This window comes from Mobula birostris, chromosome 13, assembly GCF_030028105.1.
Source record: "Mobula birostris isolate sMobBir1 chromosome 13, sMobBir1.hap1, whole genome shotgun sequence".
Taxonomy (NCBI): domain Eukaryota; kingdom Metazoa; phylum Chordata; class Chondrichthyes; order Myliobatiformes; family Myliobatidae; genus Mobula; species Mobula birostris.
In genome coordinates this window covers 86,737,461-86,751,869 of record NC_092382.1, presented here as the reverse complement: position 1 = coordinate 86,751,869, position 14,409 = coordinate 86,737,461, and the positions used below count along the sequence as shown (strand labels likewise).

Genomic DNA, 14,409 nt, shown 5'->3' with positions numbered 1-14,409 from the left:
TTTACACGGTCAATAAGGAGAGACTTCTCTGGAAACGGATTCCTTCGAAGACGTGACGTTACTGCTGATCCCGTCCAAAGAATTCACGACGGAGGAAATAAAACAGCTTAAAGGAACCTAATTCTGACGAATGTTCACTGCACAAACCTTCCTGATCTTACAGGAGATATCTCAGATACAAGTCACTATTTCTGAACGAGAATCAATAAGGTCGATCCTGTATTAAATCCTCGAACGACACCAACTTTACTCAATCCTTCAGGGTCCCGTACCTCAGTAAGATCTTAGAATAGAAAGTAAAACTCCACTTTAAACGAAACTGCGTCATGAGACGAATACGCAGCATAACGGAGTAACTGACGAACCAAACAACGAATCAACAGCGTAACAACAGAGGTTTCCAGTTAAATACCTGCTGATAACATGTCATCACGTGACCTCACACTGGCGAGAAAATTACATCACCCCACCATCACAAGACCATTACATTATGCTCACAAGAAACTCAATGACATCATGATCATAAGACAGTCACAAGATACCCACGAGGTATGTAACACTTGTAATTTTTGTAATTTATAACAAGTATTATGTACACCAGGATAGTCAATATAACATGGAAATACAGTTGCTTCAGCACGAATTAAACCGCCTGATGGCATGGTGGAAGATATCCCGGAACCTGTTGGTCGTGGCATTTATGCTGTGATGCTGTTCCCCGGATGATAGCAGCTGGAGCAGTTTGTGGTCATGGTGACTCGGGTCTCCAATGATATTTCGGACCTTCTTTAGACACCTGTCTTTGTAATTGTCCTGAAGAGTCGGACGTTCATATCTACAGACGCACAGGGATGTCAGAGTCCTGCGATTGGGCGAAGTACAGTTTGCATAGCAGGTAGTGACGCAGCCAGTCAGGATGCTCTCCATTGTGTCCCTGTAGAAAGTTCTTAGAATTTGGGAGTCCATCCCAAACTTCTTCAGAGGTCTCAGGTGATAGAGGCGCTGTTGTACCGTTTTCGCCACACTGCCGGTATGTACAGACCACGTCAGATCCTCGGTGATGTTTAAGCCGAGGAACTTAAAGCTCTTCACTCTTTCAACCCCAGATCCATTGATGTTAACAGGGAGTCAAACTGAGAACCAATGCCACCGGTCACATCAGTCACTGTATCTAAGATCTGTTTGGGAGTTCTGGAAGTTTCGTACTGCCCTCTACTTCTGGTGATCCCGTCCGTGGGACTTCATTCTGATCTTCAGCCCATCAGCGAGCGGCTTGGCAAGGGATGTGATTAGCAATTATAAGTCGACACTGAGATTCGTGTTTAGGAAGGCGATAAGGAATAATTGTTAACATAATGAGCTAACACAGTCCCGAGGTAAAAGTAACTGCTCCAGACTGGTTTCAATTTGAATATTCCTGTTCTATTTCAATATTTTAATCATTTATCAATTGTATAGAACCCCATTTTTTCTGATTATGATATGTGGACGAAGATCCATAATAGACACCATTGGGCTGCTTCTCAAATATAACTGTTGTATGTTCTCTGCATTCATTTTGTGTATTAGTGTTTGTAAAGGACTGTCGATTTGAAACAATGCAAGCCGAAGGAGAAGTGTTTATTCACTCAGTACGTGTACAAATATGCTGAAATCAGCAACAACCTGACAACTCCTTGAGCGACGCAGTCTCTGTCTCGGTAGTCCAAACAAAAGGACAATGGATCTCCTGTTTAGAGCCGTCAGCGGATCCGCCACTGAACTGAAGTTTCTGATAATCGTTAGATAAAAGTTGTCAAATTCCAGGAATTAGCACTGCTTAGCAGTGCTCACCAGTGAATGGTGATGGTCAGCATCCGATTGCCTGCAACTTACGAGAGTCCCTCTTGCGATTGCGTTAGAGATGATGAAGCCGAAAACATATATTGTGGTTACGGGAAAATCAGAATTCTTCAGCTTGAATAAAAGTCCATGATCAGGAGCACGTCGTTTATAAATGCCTGGTAAACTGTTGGCGCGTTTATAAGGCCGAAGTGCATGATAAGGAACTCGAGGTGCTCTGTCGCTGAATGTCATAGGATGTCATCTTCCACGCGTATAATCAACCCCGCGGAGGACACGGACCTGACAGTGATCTGCTGCCCAGGCGTAGGCTCTATGTGGTGGAAGAGTCGAGAACTTTCCCTCACTGAAACCTCTTTGAAATACTTGTAAACGGATTTGATTTCTAACAAATTGGGTGCTGCAATTGCCCCGGGATCTTGCTCCAAGGATGACCTCTGAAACCCCATTGGTAGCGAGAGTTTTTCGAGTTTCTTTGTTTCAGAAATGACAGAGCAGGATGGAGCCAAACTCTCCCAAAACTCTTCCACAGATGCCTACGTGTCTTTAACGGAAACATAAGCCAAATCACAGTCGGTTTCCTCGTCCGTCTCTGCCCGCATCGGAAGTGAGGTGCAAGAAATCAATATCTCTTGAAAACCAAGGTTATTTACTCTTGTTATCTTTACCTTTTATGCTGACAGCCCATATGAGCTTTGTACGCTCCGAATTTCATTTCTGAACGCGTCCCACTGACCAGAAGACATCCCGGCTCCAATAGACACTTGCTAAACGGTTTTTGATACCGTCAAAATTGAACTTTCCGCAATGAAAAATCTCCATGCACGGACTAGAACGATCTTTTTTTGTCCATATTTACTTTGAAGTCAATGGCATTGTGATCAGGAGCTACAAGGTGTTCGATAAATCAAATTTATTTCTCTTGCACAGTCTCTGTCATTTCATAATTGCAGATCAAATATTGCACGCGTTCTCCTTGGGACGTCTGCACACTGATGAAGGGGAAGAGAATTTTTGAACACATTGGACTAACTCTAACCTATTTAGTCCTTTAAAAGTGTAGAATTAACAGTCAACGTGCGGACTGTCAGAAGCACCAACTCTAACAACCGTAATGTCCTAGCGACAGACAGCGATATATCCTCAAATTTGACCGTCTAAAACCACTGACTATTGGGCGGTCAGTAATCTATCCCTATTAATGTGATCATACCTTTCCTCTTTTTCAGTTTCATCAATAAAACTTCAATAGTCGAATTCTGCATCTGTCCTGGCGGAAGACAGCCGTGACATTCCCCCTGTCTATTAACGCTACTCCTTCTCTTTTAGTCCATCCCGCTCTATCGCTTCTGAAACAAAGGAACTCCGAAATACTGAACTGTCACACTAAACTCCACTGCAACCAAGTCTCTTTAACGGCAAAGTACCATGATTCCGGGTTTTGATCCAAGCCCTGAGTCATCGGCCTTTTCTCCGATACTTCTACCACTGAAGTATGCGCAGCTCAGAACATTAGTCCTACCTTGCTCAACGATTGCATTCCTGACGTTGTCTGAGACCTTATCAACGTGTCTGCACAATCTCCTCACCAGCTGTTCTGGCACCCTGGTTCCCATCCCCCGTGCAAATGTAGTTTAAATCTAATCATGCAGCACTCGCTAACCTTCCGGCAGGATATTAATGCACTTTCAGTTCACGCACGAAAAGTCTTTATCCATAGGTCTTAACTTCCATGGAAGAGAGATCAGTGATCGAAAACTCGTATGGCCTCCCTCCTACACCAAACCCTTAGCCACGTGTTAATATGTATCATGTTTCCATTTATCGCCTGATTAGGACGCGTCACGTGTCGCTGTCACAACCCCGAAGATCCTGCCCTCCATCTCAGCACCTAACTCTCTGAATTTCCATTGCAGAAATTCGTCGCTCTTCTTACCGATGTCATTGGTCCTTAATAGACCACAGCTGCTGGCTGCTCACGGTCCTACTGAAGAATATTCAGGACTTGATCCAAGTTGTTTCGGACCTTGGTACCCGGGAGGCAACATAACATCCAGGAATCTGTTCTTCCCCTTCCCTTCTGAGGCATAGAACCAGACACAGTGCCAGAGATCCGACCTCTGTGGCTTTCCCCTGCTAGATCATCCAACCACAAACGGCAACCAGGTGTTGGTGAGGGTGATGGCCATAGGGATAGTCTGCACTGGCTCTCTAAACCCTTTCCCCTTCCTGACTGTCACCCAGTTTCCTGTGTCCTGCACCCTGACTGTATCTACCACTTTATATGTCCTAGTCCATCACGCCTGCGGCCCCCAGTGAACCGGGGTTCATCTAGATTCAACTCAAACACCTCATAGAATCTGCACCTTGCAGATTGTTACCAGCTGCAGCTCTGTGTACTTCTCGCAGCTGTTGTCATCAGGAACCATGGAAGTCTCCCCGCCTTTCCACATCCCGCGAGGAGCATTCCACTCCGGCGATGGCCGTCCCCTTGTCCCTGCCTTACTTTAATGTCTTCTGTGCATTTATCTCAGGATTAGCAAACCCGAGCGAAATACGTTCTCTTAAGCGTCTCATCTTTCAGAAAGGCCGCTGCTCTACAGTGCAAAACGCCCTGCTTCTGTCTCCTCTCCATCAGAGTAAACATTGACCTACAAGCCTGAACAACATTCTGACTGTAATAACTCATCCATGATAGAATGATGAACAGACACAGCGGACCGAATGGCCTTTCTGCACGATATCTTATGTTCTTGTGAACTTAATCGCAGCTTCACTTTCTTCCACAGTCATCAGACTATTGAGCTTTATAGTTCAGTTACTAACATCCATCTGTAAAGCAGCGTTGCGAGATATAATTGAACTGTGTTCAGTTTCTGTTGACGTTGTCATGATCAACTCGCACTCAATGTTTTCAGATTCAATACGGTCTATTAACGTTTCCTCCCCGCTTCACTACATGTAAAAATAATGAGTCTTCCAAGCGTTCTCATTCATCTCAGCAAACCTCCTTCCCAAATTCTTGCTGAGACGCGTCTCACGAGTCTTCGATCTGTAATTATTTTGCTTCACTTCCCAAAGAAGCTGCCTAATCTGCGAAACTGTAACAAGCTCGCGTTCATTTCCGATTAGCGGGATGATATGTGTGTTTGTGCGTAAATAACTTTGCCTTCAAATCAGGGATTCATTCCGTTCCCAAACACAACAGTAGTCAGGGTGGCCGAGTGGTCTAAGGCGCCAGACTCAAGGTATGAAAATCCTTCCGACAAACGCGAGTGTTCTGGTCTCCAGCTGGGGTCGTGGGTTCGAATCCCACTCCTGACATCTTTTGTTGTTAAACATTTAATCCAAATGATGTTATTTCTGCAACAAAACGTAGGTTCTTAGTGTGGATTAGGAAAACGGTAGAATAGATTGTGTTTTTTGACACTGCTTATCACAGTACAACAGATCATCGTACACCGATTTTTGGGTGAGCGATTTATTCAGAAACAATCCCATGGAGAAGTATCTTGGCCCGTAACGTCGACTGTGTATTCTTTTTGACAGATGCTGCCTGGTCTGCTGAGGTCCTAGGATACTCATCTAATCAATATAGAATAGTGTTTAAAGTGAAATCATTGGCTGTCGGAATAGTCAATGGATGGGGACGTGAGTGTAAACTGTTCTTGCACCTGTCGGTGCGAGTCCTGATGCTCTTTTTACCTTCTACCTAATGGCAGCAGCGTAAAAAGAAAATGTCCTGGTTGGTGAGGACCTCTGGTGGTGGATGCAGTTTTCCGATGACAGCGTTATGCAGATGTGCTGAATGTTTTGTAGTGCTTTACCCGTGACGGACTGGGCCGAATCCACTAACCTTTTGAAGATTTTCCTTCAAAGGTAATGTTATTTCCGTGCTAAGTCCTGATGCAGGCAGACAATCCACTCTCTACTACACATCTGTAGACGTTCATCTAGGTTTTTGAGGCCATGGTGAATCCCTGAAGTCTCCTGATAAAGTAGAGGATATACTAATACCTACCAATTTAAAATTACTTCCTCCAATGAGAAATGGCTCATGGACCTGTGGTTTTCCCTCTCCTCAAGACCACAATCTGTCCTTGGTCTTGCCAACATTGAGTGATAGGGTGTTGTCACGTCTTCTTTAAAACTTCCCCTCTTAGTTGAAATGTATGCCCTATGATATAAGACATATCAGCTCTGGGATGGAGACAGCTTCTGTGTGCTCTACCTTTATCTATGCCTCCCAAAATCTAAGAGACGTCTATCAGATTCACACTCAGCCTTGCTGCTCCAGAGGGAAAAACAACACAAGATGGTTGAAGCTCTCGTTATTGCAAAACCAAACTGTCTAATTCAGGAATCATCTTGTTAAATCTCTTCTGCACACTCTCCAAAGCCTCGTCATCCTTTCTATGACAGATGACCTAAACTGTGTGCATTACCAGTTCCAGCGCGCTGTGCTGCTGTGAGCTTTAAATTCTCACATGCTGGAAAACCTGAGACAAGGCATCACTCCATTTTCATTTCAAATCCCACCATATAGTGAGTGTTTGTATGTATGCTCTCTCACCAATGTAGTCGTTCACTCTATTATGAAACACAGCTGCTCATGTGGGTTTGAAGAGAGTTGTCAGGGTGGCCGAGTGGTCTAAGGCGCCAGACTTAAGCCGAGAAAGTCGTTTAATAATAGACGCGAGTGTTCTGGTCTCCACCTGGAAAGGTGGGTTCGAATCCCACTCCTGACAACTGTTGTCTTTTACAATTGGTGTTTTGATAATGCAATCACTAATTTTATTGCAGCGATCAAAGCATGGATTGGGAGGATGAGAAAGACGCAAGAAAGATAAAGGTTTTGTTTTAGTCACAGCAGACAGCAGTACAATGGGTCACATTACATCGGATTTAGGCAGCCGAGTTTGAAGAGAAAGAGGATTCGGTGAAGAGTGTCTGTGTCACCGTCTCAGCCATGGCTATTTGTTGGACAGAATGACATCGGTTCCATTCAGACATGTTGTTGGTCGCTATAATGAAAAGGCATTTTACATCGTCGTTCTTAAGCATACCTGTACATCTGCCGCGGAGCTCAGTGTCGTGCGTTTAACGCCACTCTGCACTTGGGAATATCGGATTGATCATTCCGGACTGTATTATATTCCCTTTCTGTGGTTTAATAGGACACACTTTTTTTTTTTTTTTACAAAGCATATGTTTTAATACATACAGCGTGGAAAAGAACCTTCGGCCCAAGTGGTTCAAAGTTAAAAGCGGAAAGTAAATTCTGCATCACAGCAAATCTATATACATATATCACCATGTACAAAAATGAAATTCACCTTCCCGCGGATATCCAAGGAACACAATAAAATCGTTGAAGGACCGCAGTAACAGGACGGTCAAAACACCTGATGTGTATAACACAACAAACTGTGAGAAGTCAAACGAAATAATAATGATAATAACAACATTAATTGTTATTTTACGCAATAATCCTGGGCGACTACGAAGCCCACCAGAATTTCTTCAGATTTAAACACCCTCTCAGAGACAAACAAATGAATTACACCTTGATGGAGGATCGAACATGAACGATTTGAAATTATTCGCGTAAAGCTGAAACGTTTAATACAGGTAGTAAAAATGATTTCGAAAGTTATAAAAAATAAAATCTGGACAAGATAAGCGTATTAGATTAAACAAAAAGGAAATTACAATTGAGGTAGCACAATATAAAATAGAACAGCAGGATGCAATACAATTGATGGATGGACACCTTTACTTTACATCTTTATGATTTGGATGTTGGAATTGATGATTTTACGGGCAGGTTTGAGGACTAGATGAAGATAGGTGAAGGTGAAGAAACTCTGCAGGACGTAGAGAAGCTGCAAAAGGATTTGGACAGATTAGGAGAATGGGCAAAAAAGTAGCACATAGAACACACTGTCAGGGATTAACAGTGCTTCCGCACTTCGGCAAAATAAATAAAGTTCAGGCTATTTTCTGAACCTACAGAACAGTGGAAAATCTGAAGTGCAAAGGTACTTAAGAGTGTTCATGCTGAATTCCCTGAGGGGAATTTCTTAGTTAGCGAAAGTGGTCAGGAAGACAAATGAGATGTTAGCAAACATTGATGGAAGAATGTAATATAATCTTGAGGCATTAAAATGTACATGGTGTGGCCTTACTGTGAGTATTGTGAGCAGTTTGGAGGCCCTTGTCTTAGAAAGGATGTGCTATCATTGGAGACATTTCAAAGGTGGTTTAGAAATTAATTCAGGATGGAAAGACTGATAGCTGGAGCATTTGATGGCTCTCGGCCTCTACGCACGACAATTCAGAAGATTGAGTGTTTCTCTACTCACGGTCATCGGGAAAATTGAGTGTTTACCCTATTAATGTCCCTATTTGACCCTTCCTGACTACTAGAGGTTGTCTCCCCATATCTATCACTCGTGTGTTCCGGTGGCTTCAGCGGGTACTGAAAAGCATCTTGGAACTTTGCTGGAAGCAACCGGCAAGACTTCTCTCAGAAAGGCGTGTTCTCCGTTGCTCTAATAGTGCGGCAGGTACTATCGGAGAAATCAAAATCAGAACTGTCAGTAGAAAATACTTCTTCGCATTCCAACATTTTCTCAGTTTAATCCCCTTTTGTATTCCTCGAGCACGCCGGTAAATGCAGGGATTTCCGTTACTCTAGCTAAGCCCAGTACAGAAGTTGATAGGTTTAGACTGGGTGTAGCTCACAGTTCCTCCTTTCCGTTCATCATACTACTTGGCAGGAACTGGCACCTTCTCAAAAGCAGCTCTGTACACAGGATGAATGGACAAGGGGTTCAAAATGATCTTTCCATTTCTCTCCCGCATGCTCCCAGGAGCCTTCTCACATTGGCAGTATTTGTTCCCACAAGAATAGAAGCTCCATCCTTCTCAATCGGATCCGGGTAGAGCAAGACTAGTGTGTCAATAATCTCAGTTACTCCAACATCTGCTCCGTAAACACCAGCTTCAACAACACGTAACCATTGTATGGATACTCACCGGTACTAAGCCCCGGAATCTCAGGGGCACTCAGTGACGACAATGGTAAGTGCGCCCGATGCCGGTCGGAACAGGATCTACAAAGCAGAGTAATTTCAGAACCTGTGTCCACTGTGGCTCTAGCATAAGCACCTTCAGTCCGTAGAGATACACCAGAGTATAGTCTCACTAGCCCTTCAGGAAGAGTGTTTTGTACTTTAGTACTGTTTCCTTTGATACACTAATCCTCTCCGTGACGTCAGCCTGTTCCTTTACTGGGTCCCTCCGTAGCTTGATCTCTTTTCGTCGCTGTTTGATTAACCGCTGAATTGTTTTCTGAAGGTTTTCCTGTCCTTCACACCCCCGCTTCTCCACATTTGTAACAGAAAAGTTTGGAGGGCTGTCAGATGTTAAATCGGAGCATTGGTAGGATGCAAAACTGGGCTGAGAAATAGCAGATGGGATTTAACCCAGATCGGTGTGACGTAGTTCATTTTGGTCGGTGAAATATAATGGCAGAGTATAGTATTAATGGTAAGACTCATGGCAGTGTGGAGGACAAGAGGGATTTGTGGGTCCGAGTCAATGGGGCACTCAACACTGCTGTGAAGGATGATTGGCATTCAGAAAACACACGGCACATTAGCCTTCATCAATCGTGGGGTTGAGCTGAGGAGCTGAGAGGTCATGTTGCGCCTACTGGTCACACCTCACTTGGAGTACTGTGCTTAGTCCTGGTTGCCTCACTATAGGAAGAATCTGGAAACCATAGAAAGTGTGCAGAGGAGATTTACAAGGATGTTGCCTGGATTGGGGAGCCTGCCGTATGAGAATAGGTTGAGTGAACTCCGCCTTTTCTCCTTGGAGCGACGGAGGAGGAGAGGTGACCTGATGGACGTAAGAACATAATGAGAAGCATTGATTGTGTGGATAGTCAGAGGCTTTTTTTCCCAGGGCTGGAATGGCTAGCACGAGAGGGCATAGGTTTAAGATGCTTGGAAGTAGGTACAGAGGAAATGTCAGGGGTAAGATCTTTACGCAGGGAGTGTCGAGTTGTGTAATGGGCTGCCGACGACGGTGGTGATGCAGATACGATAGGGTCTTTTAAGAGACTACTGGACAGGTACATGAAGTTCAGAGAAACAGAGGGCTATGGGTAACCCGAGGTAATTTCTAAGATAAGAACATATTCGGCACAGCTTTGTGGGCCGAAGCACCTATACTGTGCAATAGATATTTGTTTCTATCTATGTTTCTAAGCTACATAGCGGAGGAAGTAAGTAAGATCGCCATGTCAGTCTTCAAAAGTGAAGAAACCTGGATTTTGCCCCACATTCAGGAGATTCAGTGGACACAGGTGAGGGCCGATGTCAGTAAATAAGAAGACGTTGTTGGGGATGCCGAAACTCCCCAACGGGAGTAAATCACCTGGACCAACTTGCTACTGTCCAGAGTTCTGAGGGAGGACATGAATAGTAGTGAGCTTTTCAGAAACACTGGAGTCATGGAGACTCCTAAGGGATTGGAAATTGGTAAATGTGATCCATGCCTAAGAAGCTGGGGAACTAATGAGCATTTAACCTGACCGACGTGATTGATAACATTTTTGAGTCATTATTCAGGGTAAAATTCTGTTGTCAGGAAAGAGCAGAGAACGGAACCCAATGCACTGTTACCTTACAGGGGTTGGACATTGTCTACTAGAACCTACGGCAGCCGTTCACAACGGTCCTTCCTATTGTAGGAGCAGCCTGAAGAGATTGGCTTCTGTCTGTCACCTCGTCGTCAGTAAGAACCGCCAACATTCACTGTAGCCCCTCTGGTTCTTTTGTCGCCCGGCTCACAGTCACAGTGTTATACGACTGTTTACCCTTCCGCCGTCTCACCAAGGTGACCTGACACCCCGTTCGGGATAGTGGAGAAGATAATGAACTCGGGACTCCGTATGCTCCAGTTACCTGTCACTGCTGCTCCTCATCTCACTCAGACCTAATTCTTGAACCTTTCTGGAGGATTTCAGAGTCACCAGCGGGACGCAGCCCGCCGTCCGTCTGCGCGCGTTGCAACTTGTAGGACTCAGCGTCAATTTCAACACTTTGAACAAACCGCTTTCTTCTATTTCAGCCAGCATCGGACAGAGTCCGGTAGAGTTCCCTTGAACACAACTTCTTTCTCCCTACATGCCCTGCTGGACGAGCTGGACATTCACAACACCGCTCATCTACTGTCAGGTCTTTGCCACAGTCTGAACTGCCTTTCTCATCTTTCCTGCAACTCCGGTATTTCTTTAACAGTCTCCCCGTATACCTGCTCTCGTTAAGCCATCACGCGGATCTTCCTTCTGCAGGACTGCCCTTCTATCCTATCACCCGTCCAGTCCCACTGTCACTTACTGGCTGCAGGAACGTTTAATCAGGACAGTTAGGAATTGGATTCGACTGAAGTACATGAAGAAAATAAAATATCGGAGGGCCTGTGTGAAAAGAGCGATGCTTAGCGGCACGGGAAGTGTCACCAATAGGGGACAGAGAATGGGAGATGAGACATGGATTAGATCTCCGGTGAGTTATTAAACAGGGCGGAAGGATCAGCATATGAACTGGGCTGAAGATTTGGCTTTGGATGGTCACGTGAGATCTCTACAGTGCACTTGTGCGATTCAGGCTGACAACAGAAGACCAGGACGAACAGGAATTAAGACATAAAAGGATAAGCGAGAGCTTAGAATGTATCAATTGGAAATTATGCTGGAGAGGTTGGAATGAGGACCACCGAATTGGCGAATGAGTGCATGCATCTTCACTGTGAAGGACAAATTGACAAAAATTCAAGCCGAGTGTGCCGGTCAGACTACCAAGTAACCTCCATTTTGTAAAACGGCTGGGAGAAAAGGCCATCCGTCCCATTTAATACTGATCGCACCAGAGAACCAACTTTACCCCTAGGCGTGTCACCTACCGCATGCAGAGAGTCACGAAGTAGATGTAATTGTTAAAGGGAGCATTCTGCTTCATGAGCGTTTGAAGTCATTTGCCTGGCTTAGGATATCCCTACGAAGCTTCCCGGCGAACATATCCACACTCGGGAAACGAGCTATAAATACTTGAAAGATGCAACTACCGTCTAAATGGGAACAGGGCATTTCCGATACATCACTCCTCCTCTCCTGACCCTGCTCTGCCATTCCATCACGTGAGATCCCCTTCCGTTTCCGATCACTCGAACCCCACACTCGAGATCAGTGACACATTCCCCTGCAGTACCTACACCTCCTCCCTCATCAGCATCCCTGGACATGGACAACACTGCCATCCAAAGCGGGCGTTGAACAATATATGCTCATAAACCACTAAACCACTCATTCACCCAGATTCCCTGCATTCACTCCTCCTCCTCTGGCATCAGATTCAGATTCAGATCAATCGACTTATCATCCGTTGACTCCCTTTTGCCAATCCTGACCCATGTTTCCGCAAAGAATTCCAATCTACTTGTCAGGAATGATTTCCCCTGAGAGGACGCAATCTGAGTTCACCCTATTTCATTCTGTGCCATTCAATACCCCCAAAACTGGTCCTTGATAGCTGATACCAAAAGCGTACTGATGTGCAGAATTTCCCAACCTCATGGAAACCATTACTCCGTGCTGAGAGATCTCCGGACCTTAACATCCCACAGCTGGGCCGCTGCCAGTTCTTCCTCCCGCACTCGAGCTCGTAACCGGCTTCGATAGCTGAGACGCTGATAAAGAAATAATCATCAACACATACAGCAGGCCTGGATATTCTCACTCCTCACGCACCTGTCGGGTCGAAGATAACACAAAAAAAAACAGAAAACATGCAGCCAGTCTGGAGGACTATTTCACTGAGCTTTTACAGGCAACTTGAATGGTCCCCGGTATAACAAGATGTGACGTTGTACCATATGACTACCTGCAGCCCACTTTCTCTGTGACCATACTGCTTTGTTGCACTGTGTTAATGTTCTGCCTCGACTAATAAATACAAGCATTCCATTTGACTTCTTCACCGCCCTATCAGTCGATGCAGCCACATTCAGGGAGCGATGAACTTGGACACCAAGATGTCTCTGTCTATCAACACTCTTAAGGGTCTTGTATTTAGCAGTGTACCCGCTCTTTACATTTGACCTACCAGGATGCCAAGATGACCGTCACAACTCAAATCTCACTGAGTATTTTTCTAGCCCTGTTGAATTTACTGCCAAGTGCACAGGTACAGATGCTGAGAAACACCAAGTTGAATTTATTGCCAAGTGCACAGGTACAGGTGCTGAGAAACACCAGGTTGAATTTATTGCCAAGTGCATAGGTACAGGTGCTGAGAAACACCAGGTTGAATTTATTGCCAGGTGCACAGGTACAGGTGCTGAGAAACACCAAGTTGAATTTATTGCCAGGTGCACAGGTACAGGTACTGAGAAACACCAAGTAGCATCAGCATCGCGGGCAAGTACATTCAGATAAGACAAAGAACATAAATTATTCAATTCTCTGTCATTACCAATATAGAATTACATATTATATGTATAGCAATAGACTTGGAAATGTTGAATTCGGCCCCTCGGCCAAATTGTTGACAGAATTTGGAAACAACAGGGCTCCAAGCCCCGGTTCCTACAACACCCACTGGGAAATCCTGCAGGCCCCAAAAGGGTTTGACTATTCCTTCTCTTTATACACACAGACAACAGGTACAGGAACAGTCCATTCGGCCACTTCAGCCCGTCCTCTCATTCAATAAGACCCCGGGCCGTTCCATCGACCCGCAAATCCTCTCCTTTACACACTTTCCACAGACCATTAGCCCCACTTACAGGTCAAAATTCTGCTGGCGTTTGCCTACCAATGTGGTGAATCCCTCTGCTCGCAATTACCGTGGGATCGGTCATTTCTACAGATGAGGTCCTCGCTGTCCACCCCACCGTCCCGCACGGGGACAAACCTCCTGTCACACAATTTTATTCTTTCAATAATATCCCCCTTCCCCCCTTCTGTCGGGAACCCTTCCCGGGGAGCCGGCACCCAGCCAATGGGCCGAGCGGCTTCCTCCTACTTCCCAGCGATACATCAGATTTGGCCGCAGGAAACCGCTTCACAAACGTCTCCTACCCCTCCTCCTCCCTCAACATCTCTCGGAAGGAAATGGAAATAAATCAAAAGCAGGGCATTTACTTTGAGATTTGTTCCGCATTGTGGATAGTGCGGAGAGATGTCAGAGGTTACAGTGGGGCATTGATAGGATGCAAAACTGGGCTGATAAGTGGCATATGGAGTTCAACCCAAATAAGTGTGAGGCCTTCATTAATCGTGGGATTGTGTTTAGGACCCGAGAGTTAATGTTACAGCTATCTAGGGCACTGGTCAGACCCCACTTGGAGTACTGTGCTCAGTTCTGGTCGTCTCACAACAGGAAGAATGTCGAAAACATGAAAAGAGTGCAGAGGAAATTTACAAGGATGATGTCTGGATATGGGAGCATACCGTATGAGAATATGTTGAGGGAACTCGGCCTTTTTACCTTG

The 14,409-nt window shown here is 45.1% G+C and overlaps 2 non-coding genes across 2 annotated transcripts; both read left to right on the top strand.

Annotated features, from left to right (window-relative positions):
• Nucleotides 1-5,052: 5,052 nt before the first annotated feature.
• trnal-caa (transfer RNA leucine (anticodon CAA)) lies at nt 5,053-5,166 on the top strand. Its single transcript has 2 exons — nt 5,053-5,090; nt 5,121-5,166. It is a non-coding gene; the product is annotated as a tRNA-Leu (tRNA).
• Nucleotides 5,167-6,474: 1,308 nt separating this feature from the next.
• On the top strand, nt 6,475-6,590 carry trnal-uaa (transfer RNA leucine (anticodon UAA)). Its single transcript has 2 exons — nt 6,475-6,512; nt 6,556-6,590. It is a non-coding gene; the product is annotated as a tRNA-Leu (tRNA).
• Nucleotides 6,591-14,409: the final 7,819 nt, after the last annotated feature.